The sequence below is a fragment of the Xyrauchen texanus genome, chromosome 11 (genome assembly GCF_025860055.1).
Source record: "Xyrauchen texanus isolate HMW12.3.18 chromosome 11, RBS_HiC_50CHRs, whole genome shotgun sequence".
Taxonomy (NCBI): Eukaryota; Metazoa; Chordata; class Actinopteri; order Cypriniformes; family Catostomidae; genus Xyrauchen; species Xyrauchen texanus.
The window spans coordinates 28,180,886-28,208,009 of record NC_068286.1 but is presented as its reverse complement, the minus strand read 5'-3'; positions in this window follow the sequence as shown (position 1 = coordinate 28,208,009).

Here is a 27,124-nt window from a genome sequence, read left to right as displayed (position 1 = left end):
CTCCCACGGCTCTGCCGGGTTCTGCTCCGCCCTCAGAGTCTCCCACGGCTCTGTCGGGTTCTGCTCACCCCTCTGAGCCCTCCTGGGCTCCGCCTCACGAGTCTCCAAGGGCCCCTCACGAGCCTCCTAGGGCTCCTCCTCACGAGCCTCCCAGAGCTCTACCCCTCAAGTCCCTCAGGGCTCCACCCTTCAAGCCTCTCACAGCTTCGCCTCTCGAGTCTCTCAAGGCTCCATCCCTCGAGTCTTTCATGGCTCCACCCTTCAAGGCTCTCACGGCTTCGCCTCTCGAGTCTTTCAGGGCTCCATCCCTCGAGTCTTTCATGGCTCCACCCCTCAAGCCTCTCACGGCTTCGCCTTTCGAGTCTTTCAGGGCTCCATCCCTCGAGTCTTTCATGGCTCCACCCCTCAAGCCTCTCACGGCCGCCTCTCGAGTCTCTCAGGGCTCCATCCCTCGAGTCTTTCATGGCTCCACCCCTCAAGCCTCTCACGGCTCAGCCTCTCCGAGTCTCTCAGGGCTCCATCCCTCGAGTCTTTCATGGCTCCACCCCTCAAGCCTCTCACGGCTCAGCCTCTCGAGTCTCTCAGGGCTCCATCCCTCAAGCCTCTCACGGCCGCCTCTCGAGTCTCTCAGGGCTCCATCCCTCGAGTCTTTCATGGCTCCACCCCTCAAGCCTCTCACGGCTCAGCCTCTCCGAGTCTTTCAGGGCTCCATCCCTCGAGTCTTTCATGGCTCCACCCCTCAAGCCTCTCACGGCCGCCTCTCCGAGTCTCTCAGGGCTCCTCCGCCTCTCAGAGCGTCCCCTCTCGAGTCTTTCATGGCTCCACCCCTCAAGCCTCTCACGGCTCGCCTCTCCGAGTCTCTCAGGGCTCCTCCGCCTCTCAGGGCGTCCCCTCTCGAGTCTTTCATGGCTCCACCCCTCAAGCCTCTCACGGCTTCGCCTCTCGAGTCTCTCAGGGCTCCCCCTCTCGAGTCTTTCAGGGCTCCTCCTCCTCTCAAGCCTCTCAGGGCTTCGTCTCTCGAGTCTTTCAAGGCTCCCCCTCTCAAGCCTCTCAGGGCTCCCCCTCTCGAGTCTTTCAGGGCTCCTCCCCCCCTCAAGCCTCTCGAGCCTCCCAGGGCTCGGCCACTAGAGGCTCCTATGGCTCTGCCTCCCGAGCCTCCTACGGCTCCCCCTCCAGAGCCTCCTACGGCTCCACCTCCCGAGCCTCCCAGGGCTCGGCCACTAGAGGCTCCTATGGCTCCCCCTCCAGAGCCTCCTACGGCTCCCCCTCCAGAGCCTCCTACGGCTCCACCTCCCGAGCCTCTCATGGCTCTGCTCCCAAAGACTCCAGAGCCTTCTAGAGCTTCGCCTCCCGAACCTCCCCCGGCTCTGCCTCCAGTGCCTACCAGGGCTTCACTCCTGGAGCCTTCTACGGCGCCACCTCTATGGGCTCCACTTCCTGAGCCTCCAAGGCCTTCGCCCCTAAAGCCCCCCTTGGCTCCACCTCCAGAGCCTTCCAGGCCTTCGCCCCTAAAGCCTCCTCCGGCTCCACCTCCAGAGCCTTCCAGGCCTTCGCCCCTAAAGCCTCCATCGGCTCCACCTCCAGAGCCTTCCAAGCCTTCGCCCCTAAAGCCTCCCTCGGCTCAACCTCCGGAGCCTTCCAGGACCCCACCTCCAGAGCCACCTACGGTGCCACCTCTGACGGCTCCGCCTTTCACGGCTCAGCCCGGACTTCCTGACCCTCTACCTGTCCTGTGGCCTCTTCCCTGGCCTCCGGACCCTGTTCCTGTCCGGTGGTCACCTTCCAGACCCCCGGACCCAATCCCTGTTCTCCGGTGGTCACCTTCCAGGCCCCCGGACCCAGTCCCTGTCCTCCAGTCGCCTTCTAGACCTCCTGACCCAGTCTCTGCCCTATGGCTGCCCCTTAGATCTCCCGACCACCCGCCTGTCCACTATGTTCCCCCTGACCTTGCCCTGAACTGCCCATTGACCCCCATGGACTGTTTCATTTCCCTTTTGTGCCTTCTGTCCCCTCGAGCTCACACGCTCGTTCTGTCCCCCGCGAGCTCACGCTCGTTCTGTCCCCTCGCAGCCGAGCACGGCCGTCAGGAGCCGTCCTATTCAGAGGGGGGGAGTACTGTCACGAACCCCGCTCCTCTGCCCCATCTCCGCGTTCGTGAGCACGCACACATGCACTCCACGAGCGTTCTCGCTTCCCGCTTCCTCGCTCCGCCCCCTTGAGCTTGTACGCTCTGTTTCCTCCCTCGCGAGCTCACACGCTCGTTCTGCTATTACTGAGCTCTCGTTCAGTAAACTCTCTCCCCCTCTGACTCACATGCTGGCTTCTCACGCGCTTCCAATCTGCCAGAACATTATGACCACTTGCACTCACGCGCTTCTCGTCCCCACACATTAGTAACACCTGCACTCGTCTCGTCACCTTCATTGTTCACCTGCACTCGTCTCGTCACCTGTCATTGTTTACACCTGCACTCGCCCCTATAAATACACTATCCTTCCGTTTGTTTCCCGTTGGTTATTGTATGTATTGTATGTATTTAGATTCCCGTGTTTTTGACCCCCGCTAGTCTCATCTAGTTTTGCCCCTGCTAGTTTCGTCTAGTTTCGACCTCCCTCCTCTTGATTATCCTCTTAGCTTGCCAACTCGTTCCCCTGTCTTCATTCCCACTCGCGCCATAGTTGTTAACTGTTTTCCCCCTTCGACCCCCGCTATCGTTGACCACTCTCTCCCGGATTTGCCCCTTTACCCTTTCTGATTCCCCGGCTCCGACCTTACGCACCCCCTTGACCATTCTTCACTGGACTTGCCCCTTTTTGAACTGTTGCCTGCTTTATGGATTAATAAAGCAGTCTTCCCCTCAACATTGTGACTGTCTCTTTTTGTGTGCGCGTTATAGAATACCATTCCCACATATGGCACCACACATTGTAATGTTCCCTTCACGCTGCCCTGGCACATCAACAGTGGCACAGTGATCAATAATATTACGGCCACGTCTCCTGACTTTTGTCAAGTTGATTCCTGCCTCATCAGCATACACAAAAATGTGTGGGGATTCATAAGCCTCCAGCTCCATCACTCTCTTTAAAAGATAAGAAAGCAATTTAGGAAATAATTTTCAGTAGAAATTGTAAATCATACAGTTACACTTATCCCACATTGTGTAATATATTCTGCATTTACAGGTTGTACTTGTCAATACTGAAAGACAAGGAGATTACAGCACTGTGTAGTGTACAATGATGAATTCTTACCTGTACATACATTGCTCTTAATTGTAAGGAAATTGAATTGTTCCCCATCTAGCCTAAGTCCATCCATTTGACAACTATTCCAACAATACCACCTAACTATTATGTATGTAATATATGTGTGACAGGTTATTGTGATTGTTGGTTGTTCTATTTAGCATGTAGGAATTTACACAATGAACGTGTATAATTGCGTTTGAGAGTAAAATCATTCAATATCAAATGAATGCAAACAATTTTGATCTGCAAGGCTTACTCAGTGCATTTTGTAGCAAAGCAATTATAAATGACTATAGTCATGTGAACAAATGACCTAATTTTCATATAGTTAGTCATATTGTTTGATGAAGTTTAATAGTCATTCAACGACCGTGCTAAAGTGAATTAATAAACTCCAAACCGATGAACAATTTTTTTTAACAAAAAAGTTGGATTATAACCTTTATTAGCAATCATAAACATTATTATACCTGTTTTGTTTGTTTTGTTTCACTGCTAATGGTCCTCTTCTACAACAAATGAAACCCATGCATAGTTATTCAGTCCTGTGGTCACACTTGTGAAAATTCAAGCAAATAAGGTATTTTCAGGAAATGATGCTAAACAATTTATTTTTGAATTGAGCATTACATGAAACATCTAGGCTGTAGGCCTGCTGCGTGATATTCTGAATATGCGTGAGAGCTGAATGCATACAATGTGCAGATGAATGTTCTTATCTCCAAAGTGAACAGGACAAACATGCATAATTAACAACACAAATTCATAATCAGTGAGCTCCACTGACTAATCTGAGCGCAGAGTGAAGTGTCTTTTCAACAATCTTATCACGTTTGACACAGAATCCAAGAGTCGTAGCCGTCTCCTGAGACAGAGTGTTCAATTGTCCAGCTCTATCCTTTTGGCTACAGCTCATTTGTTACATATTTAATATCCCTTACACCAGACTTTCACTTCATTTTCTCAGAGACAGAGTCATCAAAAATGGGAACCTACGGAAAATGAGTTTTTAAGATAATTATGGTTTGAGCATATTCATAGCCTTTAACAGAGATTAAGTCTGACAGTGAATGGAGAGTAATGACTTGCTTTATATGCAACTCCAAACTGCTCTTTGATTTCAGAATTATTTTCTAACATTGTCCACATTGAACTAAAAGGGATAGTTCACCCAAAAAATTATCTGATTTCAAACCTCAGGAGGTTTGATCTCAGGTCAGATTTTGAGATCATAATCCAGCTTTATCATCGCAGTGCTTGTGATCAGATGCTTAGCTGTAAATTACTCCAGTAGGACCAACCCCCAAAATTTAACCTATAATTTCCTTTAGATAAACAAGTCTGCTGCTAAGTGACGGATTATGTGTCTTAGCCAAAAATAAATCTTCAGGTACTGCAGACTATAGTACATGATTGAGTCTTAATGGATTCAAGTCACATATTACCATGATTTTAGGTGAGCGCAGGAGGGGAGCGTCAACATCCTACATTGTATTCAGCACTTGATGCGTACATTTTTTTTTATTATAATTATTTTAAATGTAAATAAAAATAGTTTTATGTGAAGGGGTGTAAACTAGGTTTACTCTCATTGTCAGTGCCATGCATGTTGGTAATCCACTCCACACCGCATAAGTACTTCACTTTTAAGCTACATTCCTAAAACACTTTTCACAGAAATGTATTTGTTTTTCAGCTCAACAAATTCATAATATTGTCTACAGTATATTTCCTCTGTTCATTTGTCGTACGCCCTTGCAAACAGATATACATTATTAGTAGGTATGTACATATTCAGAGGTATCCTAGGCTCCCGAAAGAAGCCCCTTGTGTCACTACAATTGACACAAGGTCTTGTTCCCTCTATCAGGGAACAGGTGTTACACTAGTAACCTAGATGTGTCATTGTATAGAAAAGAGCTGGGTGAAGATTCTGCTAAACTTCTCATTTTGTGTTCCACGGGAAAAAAGATTGTTTTGGAACAATCGTTTTGGTGTAATTGATGACAGAAATTATATTTTTGGGAGAATAATCCCTTTTAATTGTGTAGCAATGGGGCATTGGATAGGCAGCAACCTGGTTTAATAATAAAAATAATCTATCATTTGCAGTAGTTAAATGTATACTGTCATTGCAAGCCAAGAAATGCATTAGCACTCAAAGACTATTGATTTCAATTTGAAAAGTTTTCACTTGCGAAACACCTGTGGTTCTGCATTAATATCCAGCAGTGAGCTGATGAAATATTTACTCCATGACCTGCAGGAAGAAATGCAAGTAGATGGCGGGGCGGTCCACGGGTACACAGAGGTCGCTGGTTGGCCAGGACCATCCGACTTGCCTAGACCAACTCATTTTGACGGTATTCGCTCCACCTCCGTAAGCAGCGAAAAAGCCAGCGCTTTACAGGCTGAGATCACGACTCTGCTTCTCAAGGATGCAATGAGCCCGTCCCTCCAGCCGAGATGAAGAAGGGTCTCTACCACGCTTACTTCATCATACCCAAAAAGACATGTGAGTTCTCAACCGGGCTTTGCACAAAAAGCTCACGCAGAAACACATTCTTAACTGCGTTCGACAGCTAGATTGGTTCGCGGCGGTAGACCTCAAGGACGCGTACTTCCACGCCTCCATCTTGCCTCGACACCGACCCTCCCTATGGTTTGCGCTCCTCAACCAAGCAAGTGCTCCCTCAGGCAACTTTATGTCGTAAAGTGGCACTTGTTCGCAAATTGGTGTTCTTCTCGAGCTGAAGACCCGTAGAGATGTGCAGTACGGTCAGTGCTTTCATTCCTGCAGGAGAGGCTGGAAGGGAGGCTGCCCCCCCCCACCTTGAAGGTGTTTGCAGCACACCACAACGCAGTAGATGGCAAGTCCCCTTGATTATCAGGTTCCTGAAAGGCGCCCGGAGACTTAACCCTCCCTGACCTAGCCTGTTCCCCTCCTGGGATCTCTCAGTGGTCCTCTCGGTCCTTCAGTTGCTGTACAGAGAGTATTGATCTTTTGTGAACAGTGTTCATAATGTATGTCCAAATAAATTTATTTATTTATATTACATGCGGTTCTTTCTGTATGGCACAGTTTAATGTATGGCTGCTTGTGCATCTTTAGTTCCTTGACAAGAAGAATAAAGTTAATTTGTCTCTGAACAGGATCAGTTATTCTGGAAACACCAAACATTTTATATTGGATTAGGCTAGCAGTAAAATAAGGAATTTATGTGCGTAAAGTAACAGTTATAACAGTAGAATGAGCATACTACACCCTCATCTCCTGCATAGTTATTGTATTTTTATCCAAACAATAACAGCTTCATGAGTGTATAATCTCAGGAGTATATAAAGAATGAGGATCCTGCTGTCTCTGTAAGTACAAACTTGCTAGAAGAGACTCTTCAGATTCTGAATACAATCAATATCTGTTTTAAAAAACACAGAATTATTTCATTTGTCAGGACAATATGCAGCAAGTCTCCTAAAATGTTTGTCCTAAAGCAAAGACCAAAGTAATCTCTCCTCTAGAATTTTAGAAGAGATCTCAACAATGTCTAAAACTGTGTGAAATTGTGGTCAGAAACCATCATCACTTGTGAGCAGAATTCCAGTGTGATTAAAGGGTCAATAAACACACCTGGTTAAAGGGATAGTTCATCCAAATGTTATAATATCTCATCATACACTCACCCTCATGCCATCCCAGATGTATATGACTTTCTTTATTCTGCTGATCTCAAATTACGATTTTAAGAAAAATATTTCAGCTCTATAGGTCCATACAATAAAAGTGAATGGGTATGGACACTCATAAATCACATAAAGTTATCATAAAAGAAATCCATATGACTCCAGTGTTTAAATCCATATCTTCTGAAGTGATATTATAGATGTGGGTAAGAAGCAGATCAATATTTAAGTAATTTTTTATTGAAATTCTTCTAACTAACAAGTAGGGGGTGTATGCATGAAGAATGTGAATCACCAAAAACACAAGAAGAAGAATGTGAAAGTTAAAGTTGCTGACTGAGCAGGGATGAGAATTTATGGTAAAACTGGACTTAACACCATCACCTATCAAATTTTTTCTGAAGACATTAATATAACCACTGAAATATTATGGATTACTTTTATGCTGACTTGTGTGATTTTTGGAGCTTCTAAATTTTGGGACCCATTCACTTGCATTGTATGCACCAAAAGACCAGAGAAATTCTTCTAAAAATCTTTGTTTGTGTTCTGCTGAAGAAAGAAATTCATACACATCTGGGATGGCATAAGGGTGAGTAAAGGGTGAGATAATTAAACATTTTGGGTGAACTATTCCTTTAAGCCCTAATATTTCACTCCTCAGGCTGTGAAACAAATCTTGGTATTGGTGGGAAAATATGTAAATATCTGGATGGACATTGTGGGTGGGAAGATGGAAAACGGAAGGGAGTCAAGAGCTACTTCCAAAAACAATGGGCATAAATCCTGGAAACTTGATGTAAAGTAGATAAAAACGTTTGGTTACGTATGTAACCTCCGTTCCCCGAGGGAGGGAATGACACGTTGTGTCAGAGAAGCGACACTAGGGGTCTCTCTTGAGCGCCGATATCCACCTCTGATCTATGAAAAAAGGCCAATGAGAGTTGGCAGCCGGTATTTGCATGTCCCGCCCCCGGACATACGGGTATTTAAGCGGCGCAAATACGGGAGTTCATTCAGGATTTTTCTGAGGAGCCGGAAATGGTCCAATGGTCCATTCAGCGACATGGCGGAGGAAAGACACAATGTGTCGTTCCCTCCCTCGGGGAATGGAGGTTACATACGTAACCAAACGTTCCCCTTCTGTCGCTCTCTCCACGTTGTGTCGGAGAAGCGACACTAGGGGACCCATTCCAATCTTGCCATGCGCTGAACCGTGTACGTGAACCGCCGATACAGAGGCGGGCAGGGATTTCATCCAGTGCCGCACATCTTCTGTACCTGGCTGCACGTACCCTTCCCCAATGCCCCATAAGAACATTGGAATCCTTCTAGTTACCCTGGAAGGGGAACAAGGCGATGTTTGCCAACATGGGAATGGGCCAGCCTGGCTGGGCCTCTTTTCTCTCTAAGTTTCTCGCATAGAGCAATCACGGCCGGGGCCCTTACACGCATATAGGGAAGGGGGTCTTACCCAGACCCTGCGGAGACCACACCTGCCCTTTTTCTTGGGGAGGAAAAGTGGTAGACACGAAAAGTATGGTGCGGTGGTAGATCCAGGCGACCGGGGCAGCTGTAACTGCCTAAGGGAGACACGGGGGTCCGCTCGTAAGGGGAAAGAACCGTGGAATTACACACAGGGGGAGTCCGAGCAGGAGGCCTTACCTTGCTCCGCGCACCCGGCAGGGGGCGGGTTCGTGACTGAGGAGGAGGTCTGATGCTGGCATCCTCTGGACTCGTCTGAACTGGCCGGGGGACAGTTGTGGGCAGGCGGAAGGTGGGATCGCCGCGTCCGGTGTACCGGGACTGTCGTAATATGAAAGCAGATTGCCGTGAGAACGGCATTTGCAGGCCAGTTGACCCAGAGGCAAAGGAAATAGCTCTTTTATTGAGAATGTGGGTACCACAGCCCCCATCAGGGGGTGTGGCAAATGAAAAAACAAAGTATTCTCCTCCCGGCCCTCCACCGGGGGACGGAGCGGTCTTACCACCTCCGAAGCTAACGTCTTCGGCTCTGGGTCGGCTGTCTCAGGAACGCTTGGGAGCCTTCTGGGTCCTAGAGGGGGTTCGTGAGACAGGGGGCGTGCGCCGCCTGCGGGGTGCTCGACGCTGGGGCTGAGAGCTGGGCCCGGGTTGAGGCGGAGCAGGAGCTGGTTTCTTCGCAGGGGGACGCCCTCGGCGGGCAGACGGGGCAGGGCCCGTAGCGGCAGGTCTGCAGCGGGGCATGAAGTGAGAGATGGCCTCTATCTGCTTCTTCACCGCAGAGAACTGTTGGGCGAAGTCCTCGACGGTGTCGCCGAAAAGGCCAATCTGAGAGACAGGTGCGTCCAGGAAGCGGTTCTTGTCGGCCTCACGCATCTCGACCAGATTGAGCCAAAGATGGTGTTCCTGGACCACTAGGGTGGCCATCGCCTGTCTGAGTGCCTGCGCTGTGGCCTTCATCGCTCTCAGGGCGAGGTCGGTCACTGAGCACAGTTCCTGCAGCACATCAGGATCAGGTCCACCCTCGTGCATGTTTCTGAGTGCTTTGGCCTGGTGGACTTGCAGGAGGGCCATCGTATGCAGGGCAGAGGCAGCGCGTCCAGCCGCACTGTAGGCCTTCGCGTTGAGCGAGGATGTCGTCCTACAGGTCTTGGATGGGAGTACGGGGCGGCCACGCCAGGAGGTAGGGCTACCGGGGCATAGATGGTATGCAACTGCCCTATCGACCTGGGGAATCGCCCCATATCCATGGCGCTCTCCGCTGTCGAGGGTGGTGAGAGTGGAGCGGGTGGCACCTAGATGGGCGGAGAGCGGGGCTCTCCACGTAGACGTCAGCTCGTCATGCACCTCCGGGAAAAACGGGACCGGGGGGATGCAAGGCCGCGAATGGCGCGCTGCCCCCAGGAACCAGTCATCCAACCGTGAAGGCTGTGGGGAGGCTGGAGGGTTCCAATCCAACCCCACGCTCACGGCGGCCCGGGAAAGCATGTCAGACATCTGAGCGTCGGCCTCAGCCTGGGCCTGCTGGCCCGAAGGCAGCAGTCCAGGGGAGTCCTCGGCATCAGACGTCACACTCTCTGATGCAGCGGCGAGCTCATCTGCTTCGGGCTCGGGAGGATAGACAGCCGGGCCGTGAGGCGAGCCGCTATCGCCGCGAGCGTAGACGGGGACCAGCGAGCGTAGACGGGGACCAGCGAGCGTGTCGGGGAACGGGAGGTTCGCGGGGGGCTACCCGACGAAACTGCACCCGCCCCCAAATCGCCCCCAGCGCCAACCGCATCGTCCTCAATCCCGTGGGAAGAAGGAGCAATGCGGGGTGCAGCTGGGGTGGCTTGCTTTCTGTTGAAAGCAAGCCGCGACCGCAACGTGGTCATGGTCATGTTCTCGCAGTGAGAACATGAGCCATCCACAAACGCCGCCTCGGTGTGATCGCGGCCCAAACACACGAGACAGTGCCTGTGGCCGTCTGAAGCGGAGAGCACTCTACTGCATCCAGGAACAACACAGGGGCGGAAGGGCATCTTGAAAAAGACGTGTCCTGAAAAGGACGTTCAACGCCACTGTGTTTTGCTCTTTTAGAGAAATTACTCTTTTAATAGGAATTTACTCTTTTAATACACAGTGTGTGTGTGTGTGTGTGTCTGCGCTGTCGAAGCGCTCAGGGGCAACAATGCACGCCATGCAATGTGAAGGAGAAAGCCGCTGTTGTGCGCCGTCAAGATCCAACAGCATGCAGATCGTCAGAGGAAACAGGAACGTTTAAAATGGTGTGTAACTCGCAGCAAACTGCAGACAGACCATCGGCTCCGAAGAAATTTTCTGAATGAACTCCCGTATTTGCGCCGCTTAAATACCCGTATGTCCGGGGGCGGGACATGCAAATACCGGCTGCCAACTCTCATTGGCCTTTTTTCATAGATCAGAGGTGGATATCGGCGCTCAAGAGATGCAGCCCCCGATGCACGTCAAAAAGACCTGCCGCTCCTGTGTCAGCAGTACACGTACACGGCTCAGCACATGGTGTGATTTAAATTGGACCCCTAGTGTCGCTTCTCCGACACAACGTGGAGAGAGCGACAGAAGGGGAAATAGAGTTAACATGACTTTGAATTATTGGTTTTCATCTTTGTCTTCTGTATTTGAACAAGCCATCATGTTATCCTGTTTATGATCAGACACACTTTTCCAAGTGTATTTGTGGAGGCTGTTCTGTTTAGACGCCAGTGCCGATCGCATCTTCTCGCTGATGGCATCTAAATAGAACGTCTAGGTTATGGATGTAACCTCCGTTCCCTGATGGAGAGAATGAGACGTTGTGTCGTAGAAACGACACTAGGGGTCTCTCTTGAGCACCGAATGTGCCTCTGATCTATGAAAAAAGACCAATGAGAAGTTGGCAGACAGTATTTGCATACCCTGCCCCCGGACATATGGGTATAAAGGTGAGAAAATACGTCGAGTTCATCCAGGATTTTTCTGAGGAGCTGGAAATGGTCCGGCCACTACAGTGGCTCGGCTCAGCGACGTGGCCGGGAGGATACAACGTCTCGTTCCCTCCATCAGGGAACGGAGGTTACATCGGTAACCTAGACGTTCCCTGTCTGTCGCTCTCTCGATGTTGTGTCGGAGAAGCGTCACTAGGGGTCCAATTTAAATCACACCATGTGCTGAGCCGTGTACGTGTACTGCTGACACAGGAGCGGCAGGTCTTTTTGACGTGCATCGGGGGCCAGCTGTGTCAGACCGCACGTACCCTTCCCCAATGCCCCAAAGTAGTCGTCGGAGTCCTTCCGGTTACACTGAACAGGGGAACAAGGCGACACTTGCCACCCTGGGAACAGGCCGAGCCTGGCTGGGCCTCTTTTCTCTCTATGTTTCTCTCATAGAGCAATAACATCCGGGGGCCTTACATGCAACGAGGGAAGGGGGTCTTACCCAGTTTCCTATTCTTTCAGGGGGAAAAGACCCTGCGGAGACCACACCTGCCCTGAAGGGGATGTAAGGTGGTGAATGCATCACATGTTTTTTTTTAGGCGGCATGTGGAAGTGGCACAATGGTAGATCCAGCCTCACTGGGAGGGGGGAGTTGTTACAGCATGGCGACCAGAGGGCAGCTGGAACTGCCTAAGGGAGACGCGGGTTCACTCGCAAGGGACTCCCCCTGTGTGTATTTTCCGTGGTACGGTCCCATGTAGGAGTCCTACCCTGTGGAGAACCTATTCCAATACAGGGTAGATTGAGTACCCGCAGTGGATTGTGTCAGCTGATCCGCTGAACTCTGGACCCACAAGGGCTAGGGAGGTATCATCCAGGGATCAGAGGAGTGGGATCTCCTGGGAGAAAAACCGCACAATTTTACCTCAACCGAGGGAAAGGGCGCTATATGCAAGCGATTCACCCGGCCAGCCCATCAGCGTGTTACCGAGTTCTACTGGCTCGGATCTGAGAAAACACGGGATGATACAGACTCAACCCTGAGACTGTAAAATCTCACAAACGTATTGGGTGTTGCCCAACCCGCTGCTCTACATATGTCTGCCAGGGAGGTCCCCCTGGCCAGTGCCCATGAGGACGCAACACTCCTTGTTGAGTCAGCTCAGACACACTTGGGGGGGGTATGTCCTGGGTGTGATAGGCCAATGAAATGGCGTCTGTTGGGAAACCCAGTGGGAAAGCCTCTGTTTGGATATAGCGTTCCCTTTCTGCTGTCCTCCAATGCAGTCAAAGAGCTGCTCAGAACATCTAAAGCTCTGCGTGCGGTCCAGGTAGGTATGCAAAGCACGTATCGGACACAGCAATGAAGGGGCTGGGTCTGCCTCCTCCCGGGGCAGCGCTTGCATGTTCACTACCTGGTCTCTAAAGGGTGTGGTAGGAACCTTGGACACGTAGCCCGGTCGTTGTCTTAGGATCACATATGTGTCTGCCGGACCGAACTCCAGGCAAGTGTCGCAGACAGAGAACGCTTGCAGGTCCCCGACCCTCTTGTTGGAGGTGATCAGCAGGGCAGTCTTAAGAGAGAGGGCCCTTAGTCCAACTGATTCTAGCAGCTCGAAGGGAGGTCTCTGGAGGCCCGCGAGGACTACCGAGAGGTCCCAGAAGGGGAACAGGCTTGGCCGGGAGGGATTTAACCTCCGGGTGCCTCTATTGAGCTCCAGAGGATAGGCAGACTGGCTGTGAGGCAAACCGCTGTTACCTCGAGCCCGGACGGGAGTCAACGAGCGTGCTGGGTGAAGGGTGGTCTGAGGGGGCATACCCGGCGGAGCTGCACCCGCTGCCATCCCTAGATCGCCTCCATCGCCAGCCGCACTGTCCTCAATCCTGTGGGAAGAAGGAGCAATTCGGAGGGCGGCCACATTGTTGCCATGGTCATGCCCTCGCAGTGAGAGCATGAACCATCCACAAACGCAGCTTCGGTGTGATCGCTGCCCAGACACATGAGACAACGCCTGTGGCCGTCTGAAGCAGGGGGGACTCTACCGCATCCAGGAACTACACAGGGGCGGAATGGCATCTTTAGAAAGACGAATCATGAAAATATACTCTTTTAGAGAAAATCACTCTTTTAAATAACTGTTTTGAGTTTGGTTTCTGCACTGTCGAAGCGCCCAGGGGCAAAATGCACTGCCATGCAAGGAAGGAGAAAGCCGCTGTAATGCACTGTCAATCCAATAGCATGCAGAGAGTCAGAGGAATACAGGAACAGGTGTGACTTGTAGCAAACAGCATGCACAACCATCGGCTGCAAAGAACATTTCTGAATGAACTTGACGTATTTCCTCGCCTTTATAAGCGTATGTCTGTGGGCGGGGATTACAGTCTGCCAACTTCTCGTTGGCCTTTTTTCATAGATCAGAGGCATATTCTGCGCTCAAGAGAGACCCCTAGTGTCGCTTCTCCGACACAACGTCGAGAGAGCGACAGACGGGAACAGCCTCCTTGAATACACTAAGAATACACAGCTTCTTTATGTTTGGAGCACAACAGCAAACAAACAGGCAATGTTTGTCAATCTTGTCATGTCCATCATCCGACACACAGAGAAGAAGTGATGGGATGAGTGCTCGTAACCGCCCTTCCTCACAAACAGTGTGTTTTGGAGCACGACTTGCACAACTGCAGCCAATAAATGAACACGCTGGTCCGGTGATGAACTGCTGTACATTTTGTGGAGAGATTTCGATATGACAACGATGTTTAGTGTAAAAGTCCGCTTTCATGTCTGTTCCTGGAGTGCTGTTGAAGTCTTGTTCCTTATGCCCTTGAGTTTGAATTCTCCACTGTAATGCCAGCTCATGCATGAGGCAGAACTGTGATTGGATGGAAGTGTCCCTTCTCATGAATAATGTGGAAAAACTCTCATAATCTAGTGATGTAAATATGTGCTGTCCAACCAATCATAATTCAGAGTTTACGAATTTACCTCATTTTTGTGACGTTGAAAGTTAAGAAACTTTAGTTTTGAAACTGGAAGAACTAAATGGTTCAATGAAAAAATAACCACTTTCCCCCAAACAACAAACTTTGTTCTGTTTTGAGATTTCATGACCATTTAAGGACAGATGCCAGTATCCAGTGACAACATTATTAAAAAGGCAAACACGAGATCATCTATTATAAATGCAGGAAGAGCTCTGTATACTGCTCTATGTTTTGGTCTCTCTGTCTGAGATGCAGCAGTTGCAAAGCCACTAGATCAATAGATGTGGATCAGTTGTTCTGTAATGAATGCAGGAAGATTCAAGAGAGCAGGATCTAAGTGCAGTATTATTTTAATAATAAAATGAGTCCAGATTCAAAACAAAACTAAAACTCAGGGAACATAACAAACGTCACATCCATGGGAGTAACAAAAAACAGGCAGACGGAACCGCTACAGGTGGAATCTGTGGGAGGGCGGACGTAACCGCTGGAGGAGGAGTCTTTTGGAGGGCGGACAGAACAGCTGGAGGAGGAGTCGTGGAAGACTCTGAGGGCGGAGTCACTGTAGTCAGGAGCACGGTGAGACCTCTGACGTCAATTGTGCTATTGTATCATTACTTTTATTTATGAATATTGTGGTGTGATATTACAGATTATAATAATAAATACGATACAATGAATCCTCAACTGTAAGTTTTATTATTATAATCTGTAATATCACACCATACAATGAATACATGTATGTATTCATTGTATGGTGTGATACTGTGTCCCTTCTCATGAATAATGTGGAAAAACTCTCATAATCTCTCATTATCTAGTGATGTAAATATGTGCTGTCCAACCAATCAACCAATGGTTGGGGGTTCAAGCCCCAGCACCACCAATGAGGATACAATGAATCCTCAACTGTAAGTTTTATTTTCTTCTCAGTAGTGCTTTACTCATGTGTAATCTCATGCTTTAACTGGGGGGAAAAATTACAATAAAAAAAAAAAATCAATACTGTGTGAAGGGTTCTCAGTCATGTTTTGTCGCCCTGCAGATGGCAATAAAACCTTAGCAGAGTCATGGAGCAACTGTCCCACTTCGTCTTCTGGTGGTAGTCTGTGCTCTAGAATCACTTGTGTTGCTGTATTTCTCACTTGGGGTAGTGGTGGCTCAGTGGTTGTGGCTCAGGGTTCCTGACCAGAAGGTTGGGGGTTCAAGCCCCAGCACCACCAAGATGCCACTGTTGGGCCCTTGATGCAAGGCACTTAACTCCAGGTTGCTCCGGGGGGATTGTCCCTGTAATAAGTGCACTGTAAGTCGCTTTGGATAAAAGCGTCTGCCAAATGCAAATGCATAAATGCACTTGTAAATCACTGTACAATCACTGGATGTAAATACTCTGCACACAGAGGAAACCTTGCACAATGGTATAGCAGTGCTTGGCTGTTCTGCAACATTCAGATTGTTTTACACTTCTGGAGCTCATTACAAAGCTAATTTTATGCCTTTACTAAATAAAATAATTTTTTTGTGATAAATCACTTTATTTTAGAAAGAATAGTAGTTTGCTACAACTCTTGGCACTTTTGTGTTAGCTGGATATGATACCGGAAGATTGTTAGCCCCCTGAGATTTAACTGAAAAAATATGTAGGCTACGTTCCACATAAAGTCCATTATGCTTCCTGGAAGTGCTATCCCTGTTTTCAGCTTTCATCCACATAACTGATGTGCACAGAATGGGGGGATACAGGGGCCCTTACGGTGGTGCCTTAAAGAGTGAGGAGATTAAGCGGAAGTGTCTTTACCACAGCACAACCCCAAATCGATCCAGTCTGCTCTTTTCTATGTAATAATATTAATGGTAAAGTGTGGAATTTTTCAAGGTTAAAATAATTTCTTCTAACCCATGTTAATTAAATTAGAGTAAACCATTGGCAGATTGACCTTTGTCGATTTTACAATTCCATTACGATTCCTTCTTAACCATTCTGATTCCTCAACAGTCCCATTTATAGTTCACACGTCACACACTTCATATCTGAGAAGAACCTTTATTGCAAAAATGTGTGTTTACATACCGTAGTACACTTTTTTAAATTAAGACATATTGTTAATTTTGTAATTATTCTTTTTTTTTCTCAAAATACTACTAATTACAACAAAACCCATAATGTGTATTATTTCAACAACCAAGGCCATAACCATGTCTTGAACATTGGGGTGGACCAAACCATTTTGGGAGTGGGGGTTCACGGGTGTTGAGGTCACAGATATAATGGTCTTCTTTGTTCCTTTTAAAATAGTAAAGGTGCGGAATGCAGTAATTTTCTGAACAAAGGTTTGAAATGCGATAAAGGCCCAAAATAATTTTTGGTTTTAAAAGATGGATTTTTGAAGTAGACAAACACTGTGTCTGCTTTGCTAGCAATTTGCCTGTTTAAGTCATAATTTATATCTATGTTGTGCTGCCTCAAAGAAAACATTAATATAATTTGAATGTATTATTGATGTATCTGTAAAATGATATGACTGTGTCAGCTGGCTAGCAAAAATAAAATACACAATTATTTACTTCCCTCAAGTTGTCCCTCGTTGTTTTGTCCTCCCAGTAGAATCTTAACACAGAATCTTTTCTTCAAGAATCCTAATGCTGCTCTTTTCCAAACAAAAACAGTTCATATTGACCACTGTTGTCAAGGTCCAAAGAGAGAAAAAAAAAAAAGAATTATATAAATATCATAAAAGAAGTCCATACAACACTAAGCTTTTCTATGGCCCCAGAAAGCTTTGAACATAGTGCACTTGTCATATGGACTACTGTTATGATGTCTTTATACTGAACCTTTAATAGTGCTTTATAGTATTTGTCCTTAATGAAGCTTGACCATCCCTTCTCACTATAAAATGTTATTCTATGGAATAGAGTTGCTTAAAATATAAATTTGTATAACCCAGCATATGGGTTTGAACAACATAAAGGTGAGTAAATGAGAGAGTAAACTGAACTGCAGCAGAACAGCAACAAGGATATAAATTATTGGGGGGACAATCTGGCCATATCTGATTATTGCGGGACATGTCCCCTCAAAATATATTGTGGTTACGGTCAACAACCATCCAGTAATTACTCTGATTTATGTTGCAAAATTCTTAGCAATAGTTCTTGCTTCATTAATAAGACAAATTAGTTCTGGAGGTCACTCAGATTCAAAAGAACCAGCTCATAAGAGTCATTCAATTCCTGAACAAACTAAGCTGGTTGCGCTGTATGTTTTGTGGTGCAGATTCAGAAGAACCTGCTCATAAGAGTCATTCATTCGGACTCTGACTACACTGGTTGCTCTGTATGTTCATGCTGTAGACTGAAATGAACCGGCTCATAAGAGTAATTTCGGTAACACTTTATTTTGATAGTCCGTTCATTGAGACTCTACTACTTATTAGTAGCCATTCAGTAGCTTGTCAACAGTGCATCAGTTGACATTCAACAACACTGTTTCAACAGACAAGTAACATACATTCTACTAACTGCCTATAGACTATAAGGTACATATAAGGTACATTTCAAGTGTTAATATCAGTTGACATTCAACAACACTGTTTCAACAGACAAGTAACACCCGTTCAACTAACTGCCTATAGACTATAAGGTACATTTCAAGTGTTAATCTACAGATTTTACAAAAAGTGCCTGTTGACTTTCAATGTTATTTTGCAACAAGTTATTAGCCAATTATCAACTAACTTTCTGTAGATTGAGTGACCATCTTCTAAGCTGTCTACCAACAACTCAAAATCAATCTGTCAGTTGAAAGTCAACTGTCATGTCAGCATATGATCTGTATATGATACTGTATAGGGGTCCCAAATGCATCACATTAATGATTATTTCAACTGAATAAAAACTGTTTAAAAAAAAATCTGTAGTTTACCATTTGTTGATAATCGGTTGATAGTCAACTAAAGATTAGTTGCTTATCTGTTTCTTGTCAACAAATATATTGTTTATGATCAGTAGACTATTAATAGACATTCTCCACTAAGCGTTAGTAGATATAATTTAGGACTATCTAATTAAAGTGAAAAACAGTTGATATCAGTAGAAAGTCTATAACCTATTAACAGATTGCGTACAGGTTTCCATTAATTATATGCAACATAATTACGATTTAAAACGAGAACAGTTTTGCATACCTGACTGAAGTAGAACAAACACCATAGGCAGCACATCAGAGAAAAAATGCACTTTTATTAAATTAAAAAGACACTCCAAATAATACAACCCATTCTTTACTAGGGTATCAGGGTCACATCTGATTATGTGACATTATATTGAGCATTTCAAAACGAGAAAACTCTCTCAATACTTGAAAAAAAAAAAATGCTGCACTGGCCTAGTTGGTCTAGCTTGGTGGTCAAGTTATAAAGAGTAGAACCACAAAAAACAAAAACAAAAAAAACTTGCATTTAGTTAACAACAACCTACTTAACTCATTCAGTCTTTCTTGACAGAAAAGGGGATGAGCTGTTTGTTGTTTTTCATTTCAATTATCTTTTCTGCCAGTTCACCAACAATTTTTTTCTGACAGAGTTGTGCTAGTTGCAAAAGTGTGTATTTACCCTTGAACTGTTCTAGGACACTTTTGTCTACCATGTAAATCTCTGCAATTGCTGCCGTGTCTTTCACAGCATTTCTAGAAACACAAGCTTTCTTGAAAGCTGCGGTCATCCTGAAGGCTCTTTGCACAAGTTTGAGGACACGCCGATATCTTTTCACCACATCTGCGATTGAGGCAACTGAAAAAAACAATACAATAATGTGAATAAATCACCAAGGACTGTTGTGTTGTGTCTTGTGCGGCTTCTTAGTCGCAGGGTGAGCCACAGTGTTACCCACATGTTTTCTCTTTAAAAGGAAGGCTACAACTTGGATTAAGGCGTGTGGCTTATTCTTTGATTTAGAACATTTAATAGTCAGTAGTGTGAGGGCAGTGTGCCAATAAAGACTATTGATGAGTATTGCTATAAAAACACAGGTAAATACTGTTGAGAACATTCTTTATATTGAATTATTGATTACCATAACAGGTATGCACATGTTGTGTCTTTATTTACTTCATTCCTTACATAATCTTTGTAAGAAAGCTATAGTAAAAATACAAGTTAGATACAGATCATCACTGATATTCACTGAGAATTCAGGGACACTGGCCGTAACAGAACATTTAAGCTTTTGACATGTGGATTTCATGTCATTCAAAAAAAGAGATGACAAGAGTGATGATGACTGGGTTGTGGGATAGTGTGCATTATGCAACAAATCAAGTATAAAGCACTAAAATAAAAATAATCACCTAAATGCTTCATAACTAACTAAATACAGTGTGTCCATACCTCGCTCTCCTTTTCCGTTTGACCTCTTCACCTTTTTGGTTTCCTTCTTTCTTTTTTTGCTTTTCTTCTTGCCATTCTTCTTTTTGCGCTTCTTTTTCTTCTTTCCCTCATCTGAAGAGTCAGAGATAGAGCTGGAGCTGGAGTCAGTGCTGGAGTCAGTGTTGGAATCAGTGGTAGTGTCAGTGCTGGAGTCCAAAATCATGGCCCGTGCCTCCTCATCTCCAGTGGCCATTATATTACAGGTGGGAACTTGGAGATAAACTTATAATGTAAACCAACACCCACTGTATAATTGAGCTGCTTGTAGAACTTCACTGTAACTAGTTGAGTATTTCAGTGAATTCTACCAAATTAATGCAAATGTTGTCTGAGCAACTTCTGCTGTAAATGGAAAGGCAATATGCTATGGCAAGGCAGCAGTCTACAGGCTATACCCAAGCGAAGTCAGTTCAATCCTTACAAATGACTTAACAGCTAAAGCTCTAAATTTTGTCACCCAAATAAGAGACTATTTTATTTTCACTATGTACATTTTTGGTCACACTAAATTAGGTGTCCTTAACTACTATGTACTTACATAAAAAAATAGTACAATGCACTTTTTGTGTTCATATTGTATTGCAAAACACTGCTGCTTTTGAGGTGGATACGGGTAAGGTTAGAGACAGGTGTGATGGTATAGGTAGGTTTAAGGCATTGGCTTGTACCGAGCCCAACGCGATTGACTTTGATGGAGGAACTTGCAGCTTTACTTGCAAACTACAATTCCTGTTCATCAATCAGGTGAGAACCAAACCCGTTATAAACCTAAATATACTCACATTAATTGAAAAGTGTAGTACATTACAGAATGTAATTACAGAAATTAATTACAGCTGCAATTACATGCAGATATATGTATATATTTTTTAATTACAATGTAAAAGCATGTACGTACACAATAAATGCATTGCGTCAAATTATTAATTAAAATGTTAGTACATAGTAGTTAGAGACACTTAATATAAAGTGGGACCAATTTTTTAAATATATATTTTTGATCTGCTTTATAATTTAAAAATATATAAAAAATAAAAACGAACAATTTAATATCAATAACAAAAACTCCAAACCGTAGCAAAATAAAACACTGTAGATACCTATAAATGGAAAAACTATATAGCTAGTGTAGGAAATCCTTTTTAGCTGCAATTTAACAGGTGCACAAAAAGCAGCAGCATTTCGTTTTAAATGCAAATGTTTTCACACATAAATCTTTATGTCTCTATTTTTAAGTCCACCTTGAGGGTTATCTGCTTTAGAGATCCTATACATTCTCCACTTAAATATACGCGTGCGCTAAATATAAATTTTAAGCCAAAATCTAAAGCAGGTACAAAATAATACTGAAAGGCCAGCAACAATATTGTCAAACATAGCTAAAATATGTACAGTTATGCTGTAGCATTATTCTTCTAAAGCCCATAGAAGTTCTGGAGAGCCTTCTGCTCTACCTGTACAAACCTTGTTCTTGTGCAGACTTCTCTTCAAGCTGCCTCTTGAGGAAGTCATTTTCCTCCTCCAGCTCATTCACCCGAGACTGGAGCATCTCAGCCTTCTTTTCCCAGAGAATATGCTGTTTGACAGGCTTGAGACTGTCCATCCTACTAACTGCAAAATATGACATGAAAAAATAGGAGTAATTGTCAGTGGGGTAGAGTGGTCAAACCTTGTAAGCACATAGTAAAAAGTGTTTTGTATTATGTAATTATATACATCTTTCAGAAGATAACTTAAGACTTTTTTTTTTTTAGCTTGGTTTTAACATGGTTAAGCAACAGTTAGCTGCACAACAGTTTTTTACAATAACCACCACCTATCCCTAGTGTTGGGCAAGTTACTCTAAAAATGATTACTACTAATTACATCTTCAAAAGTGTAATTAGATAAATGCACTAATTATTCCCTCTGAAAAGTATTGCATTGATTATTTCCTAAATCCAAGGTTAAAAAATAAAATTACCAAATTTTAACACTTTACAATAGTTAACTGTAGCATTCTAACAAAAAGTGCATCCTAGCATAGAAACCAATGAATGCTTCTCAGGACCAGAAAGCCCTCACCATTAGGTAAGGTAGTTCAGACTACTGGCATGAAGTTGGTTGTGTCTCTAAAGTTACATGCGGCATTGGTATAAACGTTTCTAACTTCAATAGCATTTGAAGACAATGACTTACAGTCATAAAACGATGAACACTTTACAGTTGGTTTTATGACTGTAAGTCATTGTCTTCAAATGTCATTGAGCTTTAAATTATGGCATATTTTGTGTAAGACCCCATACAGTAGTGAAATACATAGCAATATTTACATATGATTTAACAGTTTATTGTCAATAATATCAAAAATCTAAAAGGTGTGCATCATACTTGACACCTAGATGAACTCTTTACAGTTGGTTTTTATGGCTGTAAGTCATTGTCTTCAAATGCTAGAAACCTATGTCGCATGTAACTTTAGAGACAGTCCCTAAGTACGCGAATGTCTAACGTCCAACGTCATACCAACTTCATGCCAGCGTTCAGACTAATGAATTATCGCATTGTGTGAATCATTCGCTCGAGCTAAATCAATTTTAATTTGTGTTGACTTGTATGCAATCGCGTCACCGGTAATATCAGCTTTGTGTTTGGTAGAACACCAACGATTTTCACATTTATAAACACAACTTACCACTTTTTGTGTGGATGGAAACTACTTCTTCTTTTCCCTTGGTATTTCCTCTCTGTGCCTTTGCGCGGGTAAAATGCATGGTACCCGCACTCCCCCCACTGCCAGTGCCAGCTGAGGGGCAGTGTACTGCAGGCGCTTGATCATCTTGATGCTGAAAAAAAGTGAGATAAAGATATTGTTTCACAAGAATGAAAATAATAAATGACAATATTTCCCAAGGGATTTGATAGGCCCACTTACCATCTCTACAATCAAATGTTCGGGGACTCGGAGCAGACTGCAGAGCAACCTGTAACTGTAGGCAGTGCTTGGCCTATCAGATTGAAGAAGTATTCGGTCACGTGTCAACTCTCTGATTCTGATCAGAGCCCGTAAGCCAATGAAAGGAAAGTGCGCCAATTTTTAATTTTTGTGTTGTATTACTAGCTCGAGGCTCGAGCCGCTGACTTGATGTATTCACTGGAGATCAAACTTTTGAACAAAGTTTATGAAACAAAAAAATCGTCTTTAAAGTTAATAAAATGGTTGCAAAAGATTGGCTTGTTGAAACGCAAAATTAAATGCAATAACTGCGGGCATAAAATGAACATGGTTGCCTCCCAGTCCAAGGACCATTACATCTGGTAAGAATAAATGCTTTGTTTGTATGATTTAAGATAATATAAAAATCTTAAATGGTAGCCTATAAAATAGTGTTAGTTGTTATTTTAAGATGTGTTTAGGGGTTATACAAGAAATAATGACATAATGTGTTAAACTTCAAAAGGCTATTTAAATAAATGTGAGAGGTACACGTTTCAAAGTAACAAAAATATGGTGCGGTTAGTGGGCTCTATAGTGGCGCACTGTTTCAGAGCATGCAGTTGGCAATGAATACTGCACACCTACGTCAAGTGATTTTCATAGTTCATTAACAGTGGATCATAAGCAATGTATAGCTATTATTGTATTTATGTTGTAATTTAAATGTAGATCGTTGTAAGAGTGTCAATTTATCATGATTATTTCTATTTTATCTAATCAGTTTGAATAAGCAGCTGGAAGTAGTAAAAACAGATATTTCAAGTAAATAGATTTTACTAGTATCAGATTCAGCACAATAATCAGTTGCTCAACATCTGTATCGACATATTGGTACTAAACAACATGATTTTTACATAAGCTTTTGTTATATTAATTATATATCCAACTATCGTGTGTGTGTTCCAAGACATATGTTAAAAATGTCAACTTATCATACAGTCTTATGTCCTGAAACTTCCAGGGAGTGTCGACGTAAAAGATGTGGACGGTTGAGAAGAAGTGTTCAGACAAACTCACTTTTCTCACAATCACACTGCAGTCTGTTCACATGGATGAAGTATATACATAGGTAAGCAATGCAAATATATTACATAACTACAGAATTTGACATATTACACTATTTCTATGGTGTATTTTGAGTCCATAGAGCACAATTGCATTACAGCACGTTATCGTACTTTATGGTGGCATAAAAAATATTATGGTCAATCTATAGCATATATCCTATTGCAAAAGCATTTCCTGTAATATACCCCACCATACTTTGCCAAATATCTTACAGTAACCCAAAAACTCTAAAACAAACTATTTTTAAAATTGTATCAAGTTGACTATATTTGGACCATACTTTGAAATAGTATTTAGGATGTCTTATAAAACATATAACATAAGCTTCTAACAGAAAATTATGGTGGTGATTATATATGTTTTCACTGTGATGCTTTCAAGTTTAGTCAGTTTCTGTACAGCACTACAGTATGTTGTACAGGGCTGCGTTTCCCTAAAGCATCGTAAGCCTAAGTTGATCGTAGAGACCATTGGTGGCAATTGCTCTACAATTGTTTGACAGAATGTATTAATATGATTATGTTTTTTTTATACTTAGAGTCAATAGTAAAAAAAAAAAACTAGTTTTCAAAATACAGGATACCAGGTACAAATTATGCTTTGTGGCCTGGAGGTTTATGCGCACATTCTCTTTGTGTGAAAATGCAATGTTCTGATTTAATGATAATAATTTTTGTTAATCTTTGTAAATTTGCTCAGGGTTTATATCTACGGCAAGTAGACATGCTTCAAGATGGCATTGCAAAGAGCACAGCGACACTTTCCATGATGTCAAAGAAACTCAGAAGAATTTGTGTCCAAGCCTGGAGAAGCACCGGAAAAAAAAGAGACAGAAAGTTGGTGGAGTTAATGTCCTTGTTCACATTGATGAAAGCAAGTTTTGCCACAAACGCAAGGTAGTGTAATCTAAAAATGCAATTTTGACTTTCACTGACATTTTATTTATTTTGTTTAACCTAAAGAAGGGTTATCTCATGCTTAAGTATAATAAAACAGGAATGTGTTCTTAACACAAAAATTAAATTAATATTCAATGTTTAATTCAATATTTTGTTACTTGTTTACAATACATTTTATTAAAGGGTTAGTTCACCCAAAAATGAAAATTCTGTCTTTATATCCTCACCCTCATGATTGTTCTAAACCTGCAAGACTTTCTTTTATCTTTGGAACACAAATGAAGATCTTAATTATAAAATATGAGCGATTCCTGTCCCTCCATTGACAGCTACGCAACTACCACTTAAAAAATTCATGAAGAAATCATAAAACTAAACCATGTGATTCCAGTGGTTTAACCTCAATTTTATAAAATGACGCTAAGTGCTTTGTTTCCACAAAAAACACACACATAATTTACCACTTTACCACTTTTTGGGTGAACTGACCATTTAAAGATTTTCTTATTATGTAAGCATTGTTATTGTGTTATATGGAATTTAAAAGAGTTTTAGATGAGAACACCTGATTAGAAATAAATTGATACATGGCTGATACAGAGATTTTCTTTAGTAATTTTTTTTTCTTTAGTAATACTGTTCATGCTGTTTTTTTTTTTGGTAGTATGCAAGAGGACGCTTTGGCAACACCTGGAAAAGAAAGCGAACGTGGGTGTTTGGTATACTTGAGATCAAAGCTGCAAGCAGACGCCCCATTCTTCGCCTTGTGAAGAAAAGAAACAAGGATACCCTTGTTCCCATCATCAGGAAACATGTCAAATGTCAAAGTCTAGTTGTGAGTGATGAGTGGAGAGCATATGCCAGTCTTTCCCAGGAGGGCTACAAGCATGTCAGAGTCAACCACAGCCAGAATTATGTAGATCCACAAACAGGACTACATACTCAAAACATTGAGAGAGCGTGGCAGACTTACAAGAGGGAAGTTTGGCGTATGCGGGGGAATCGTTCTGAGAAGGCCTTAAAAAAACAGCTCAGCTTCATAGAGTGGACCTACTGGTTAGCCAGAAGATATAAACCTGGAGTACTTGGAAGACTTCTCAAGGACATAAGGAATGTTAACCGCAGATAAGTTTAGGAATTTCTGTAAACCTTACTGTCATGAAAGGCAAAATGTATTAATTAATTATTGTTTGTAGTTTATAACTTTTGATCTTGGCCTCGGGCATTTGAAATGTTGTTGTAGACAAGTATTGCGAGAATTTTCTCGTTTTGAAATGCTCAATATAATGTCACATAATCAGATGTGATCCTGATACCCTAGTAAAGAATGGGTTGTATTATTTGCAGTGTTTTTTTAATTTAATAAAAGTGCATTTTTTCTCTGATGTGCTGCCTATGGTGTTTGTTCTACTTCAGTCAGGTATGCAAAACTGTTCTCGTTTTAAATCGTAATTATGTTGCATATAATTAATGGAAACCTGTACGCAATCTGTTAATAGGTTATAGACTTTCTACTGATATCAACTGTTTTTCACTTTAATTAGATAGTCCTAAATTATATCTACTAACGCTTAGTGGAGAATGTCTATTAATAGTCTACTGATCATAAACAATATATTTGTTGACAAGAAACAGATAAGCAACTAATCTTTAGTTGACTATCAACTGATTATCAACAAATGGTAAACTACAGATTTTTTTTTAAACAGTTTTTATTCAGTTGAAATAATCATTAATGTGATGCATTTGGGACCCCTATACAGTATCATATACAGATCATATGCTGACATGACAGTTGACTTTCAACTGACAGATTGATTTTGAGTTGTTGGTAGACAGCTTAGAAGATGGTCACTCAATCTACAGAAAGTTAGTTGATAATTGGCTAATAACTTGTTGCAAAATAACATTGAAAGTCAACAGGCACTTTTTGTAAAATCTGTAGATTAACACTTGAAATGTACCTTATAGTCTATAGGCAGTTAGTTGAACGTGTGTTACTTGTCTGTTGAAACAGTGTTGTTGAATGTCAACTGATATTAACACTTGAAATGTACCTTATATGTACCTTATAGTCTATAGGCAGTTAGTTGAATGTATGTTACTTGTCTGTTGAAACAGTGTTGTTGAATGTCAACTGATGCACTGTTGACAAGCTACTGAATGGCTACTAATAAGTAGTAGAGTCTCAATGAACGGACTATCAAAATAAAGTGTTACCGAGTAATTTTTAAAAAAAATTGGACTACACTGGTTGTGCTGTGTGTTTCTCTAAAAAAACTCTAAAAATAAGCCACTACAAAATAATTTGACTCTCGATGGATGTACTGTTACATCATCTTCAACAGCGAAGAACTTAGGTGTTATATTTGATACCAATCTGTCCTTTGAAAATCAAATTACCAATGTTTGTAGAAC